The sequence below is a fragment of the Rhodamnia argentea genome, chromosome 10 (assembly GCF_020921035.1).
Source record: "Rhodamnia argentea isolate NSW1041297 chromosome 10, ASM2092103v1, whole genome shotgun sequence".
NCBI lineage: Eukaryota > Viridiplantae > Streptophyta > Magnoliopsida > Myrtales > Myrtaceae > Rhodamnia > Rhodamnia argentea.
In genome coordinates this window covers 10,930,645-10,934,992 of record NC_063159.1, presented here as the reverse complement: position 1 = coordinate 10,934,992, position 4,348 = coordinate 10,930,645, and the positions used below count along the sequence as shown (strand labels likewise).

General features: G+C 45.6%; 1 pseudogene; it reads left to right on the top strand.

Annotated features, from left to right (window-relative positions):
- Positions 1-894: 894 nt before the first annotated feature.
- On the top strand, positions 895-3,887 carry LOC125312697 (annotated as a pseudogene).
- The last annotated feature ends 461 nt before the right edge of the window (positions 3,888-4,348 follow it).

The window sequence follows — 4,348 nt, the reverse complement described above, 5'->3', positions numbered from 1 at the left end:
GCAGCTGAATCATCGGGGGTTTCTGTCAACCCTCCAGAGTAGGGTTGTTCATTCCTTTATGTTTTGAGATGTACATATGTCTTTTGTGACCGTTTCCCGTACACGGGATTCCCGTCGGCGATGTGTAAATTATTTTTTGACCTTTAGACCTAGAGCCGTGGGTCTAAGGTTGTAAATGTTGTAATGCGGCTCCCTCGTTTGAATAAAACGAGGCACTGCCTTTATTAAGGACGTGTGAAAGTACATGCCGGTCCTATGACGAGCTCGGTATAATCCCGAGGGCTGGACTTTCACACGCATCCCGAGTTCCTTTTATAAAAAAAAAAAAAGTTTTCTAAAGGCCTATCAAGTCCGATGAGATGAAGGCATATCCAAAGGCTTCCCGTTGAAAAATGTTTTGCCAAAATGATTTCAAATGATTACACGTTTTGCACATGTTATCTATGTTGAAATTTGCTAACCCTTCTGCATCATGTCTCGGGCATGACATTCTGCATATTCATGAGAATGCATGTGATTCGGATTCACCAGAGAAGCATCCCTCGGACTCGGACAGCGATACCGAGGACCCAAAGATGATTGAATTCGAATGGAACCGCCATGAGGAGTCAAAGCCGCTAACAGCAGAACCAACGATAACGATAAATCTGGGCAGCGTAGAATGTGTCGGAGAAATTAAAATCGAAGCACGGTTAAGAGAAGTAGAAGCCGCCAGGATAGTCGACCTTCTCCGAGAGTATCAAGATGTGTTTGCCTGGTCTTACACCGATATGCCGGGACTAGATCCTGAAATCGTGGAACACACTTTGCCAACCAATCCAGCGATATCGCCGAAAAAGCAGCGTTTGAGAAGGATAAAACCCGAGTTGTCCAAAAAAAATTGAGGAGGAAGTGATGAAACTCTTGAAAGTAGACTTTATAAAGGTCACACAATATTCGGATTGGATAGCGAACATCGTCCCCGTGATTAAAAAAGATGGCAGAGTCGGAATATGCGTCGATTACAGGGATCCGAACCGAGCTAGCCCCAAAGATAATTTTCCGCTTCCCCATATCGATGTGTTAGTCGATAGCACGGCTGGATTCGAGCTATTTTCTTTCATGGACGGTTTTTCCGGTTATAACCAGATACGGATGAAAGTGGAGGATAGGAGCAAGACTTCTTTTATTACTCCATGGGGAACTTTCCGCTAAAAGTAATGCCATTTGGCCTAAAAAATGCAGGAGCCACATACCGTAGAGCCATGGTCGCATTGTTTCATGACATGATGCATAAGGAAATTGAAGTATATGTGGATGATATGATCGCGAAGTCTAGGCCAGGCGAGGACCATGTTAGGGTTTTGCGCAAGCTGTTTGAACGTCTTCGCAAGTTTCGACTACGCCTTAACCCCGCAAAATGTGTGTTCGGAGCAAAATCCGGGAAATTGCTAGGTTTTATGGTCGGCAGCGGGGGCATTGAAATAGACCCGTCGAAAGTTAAAGCCATATGCGAATTGCGACCTCCTACTTCCGTCAAAGAGGTCCGTAGCTTCTTGGGAAGGTTGAATTATGTGGCGAGATTCATATGCCGGTTATCCGAGACAACGAAGCCATTTTTTAAGCTCCTTAAGAAAAACGCAAAGATTGTGTGGGATGTTGAATGCCGGGCAACCTTTTTGAAAATTCAGCATTACCTAACTCATTCCCCGGTTTTAGTGCCACCGACTCCTGGTATTCCTTTGATTCTCTACCTTACCATCCATAAGGAGTCATTAGGGGCAGTGTTAGTTCGAAAAAGACCATCAGACGAGAAGGAATGCGCGATATACTACCTCGGTAAAAAGTTCACCGACTCCGAGGTAAACTACTCCGAGGTTGAAAAGACTTGTCTAGCTCTACTTTGGGTATTGCACAGGCTGCGGCAAGACACCCTTCATCACCGGATCCCGCTGGTCACCGAATGCGACCCCATCAAATACTTGCTGGAGAAGCCGGCGCTGATTGGAAAACTCGCCAAGTAGCAAATCCTTCTCTCCGAGTTTGATATACAAAGCATGACTCAAAAGTCTGTGAAAGGTCGCGCTATAGCCGACATGTTGGCGGAGGACTCGACGAGTCTAGAAATTCCTCATACCGATCCTCTTGATGATCGCGTCCTACTTATAACCACCGATAAGTGGACGATGTACTTCGATGGAGCTGTAAATCTTTTAGGTTTGGGTACGGGAGCGGTGCTTATCTCCCCGGATGGCCAGCATTATCCGATTGCTGCTAGGTTGATATTCCCATGCACCAACAATATTGCTGAATACGAAGCCTGTATCCTTGGTTTGCAAACCGCCATAGATATGGGGATTCGAAGACCGCAAGTCTATGGTGATTCAGCCCTCATCATCCTCCGGACCGAAGGAAAATGGAAAACTCGTGACCCGAAGTTGGTCCCGTATCATGAATTCTTAGCGGGGTTACTTGAGGAGTTTGAGCAGATAACATTTGAATATCTTCCCGGATCACGGAATCAATTTGCGGATGCATTGGCTACGTTGTCCTCGATGCTTCAGGTAACTGGAGGGTCAAATATTAAGCCATTAAGAATCGAAATTTTGAAGCGTTCGGCTCACTGTATGGCGATAGAAGAAGAGGCGGATGGGAGGCCGTGGTACCAAGATATCATGACATATCCGCAAAAGAGAGAATTCCCCGAGGGAAGTGAATCGGGCGATAGAAAATATTTGATGAAGCTCTCATCAAAGTTTTTCCTCAATGGCAATGCATTGTATAAGAGATCATTTGATTCGATCCTTTTGAGATGTGTCGATGCCAAGGAAGCTAATCAGCTGATGAGTGAAATTCATGAGGGAGAATGTGGTCCCCATATGAATGGATACTTGCTTAGTAAAAAGATCATGAGACTAGGATACTATTGGCTCACCTTGGAGGCTGATTGTATTCAACATGTTCGCCACCGCCATCGGTGCCGGGTTTATAGTGACAAGATCATCGCTCCGCCCAATGAGTTACACCGGATGTCCGAAGCATGGCCTTTCTCTATGTGGGGAATAGACGTGATTGGTCCGATCAATCCTCAAGCATCGAACGGGCATCGTTTCATTCTAGTAGCTATCGATTACTTTTCAAAGTGGATTGAAGCTAATTCCTATGCTAATGTCACCGCAAGAACCGTGGCCAAATTTGTGCGTCGTGATATCATTGCCCGATACGGAGCTCCGGAGGCTATAATCACGGATAATGGCACAAATCTAAACAACAAGCTGGTTGATGAGGTATTTGAGGAATTTCGGATAAGTCATTTGAATTCTTCCCCGTATCGCCCACAAATGAATGGGGCGATTGAGGCAGCAAACAAGAATATCAAGAAGATTCTATCGAAGACAGCTGAGAATTACCGTGATTGGCATGAGAGGCTTCCTTATGCATTGATGGCATATCGTACATCAATTCGTACCTCGACTCGGGCAACTCTTTTCTCATTGGTGTATGGTATGGAAGCGGTTCTACCTGTTGAGGTCGAGATTCCTTCGCTAAGAGTTCTCTCACAAGTAAAGCTGTCAGAGGCCGAGTGGATCCAGCAGAGGTATGAGCAATTGAACCCGATTGATGAGAGAAGGCTGCGTGCTGTGTGTCATGGCCAGGCTTATCAGAAGCGAGTGGCAAAATCGTTCAACCGTAAAGTTCACCCCAGGCTTTTCGAGATCGACGACCTAGTGTTAAAGAAGAGGCTGCCATTTGTACCACACCCGGGAGGCAAGTTCACTCCGAATTATGAAGGGCCATATGTGGTCAAGAAGGTTCTCCCTGGTGGTGCTCTGATTTTAGCTGAAATGGACGGTCAAGTATAGCCAAGCCCCGTAAATGCCGATGCTGTGAAAAAGTATTTCGCATGAATAATATCAGAAGGGCCTTGATGGCCATTCCTCCTAAAAGTTTGAGTCATTTGCACCTGTTTACTTCATGCATATCATACATACATATATATTTGGTTTGTTTTGCAGGTGACTGAGGCATATTCAAAGAAGAGGATGTCAGACCGACATAATGGGGTGCCCATTGCAAAAGCCTTACAAATAATCGACGTTTGAAATAACATGAAGGAACATGGCGTGCTTGGACAGTCTCATATAAATAAAAAAGGGGCGCCTTATAGACGCCAACAGCGCCGTGGCCGGGTGGTCGTGGGAATGAACAGGTCCGGACGCGCCAGGGGTTCGATCCCCGGGAACAGCATGAATGGGGCACCTTGTAAATAGAGAAAGGAAGCTCCATTGTAAATATTAATAAAAACTTTTTGCATCTCCTTTTTGCGGGAAGAGGATGCAAACGTCTGGCCCAAATGAAATGAAGAATT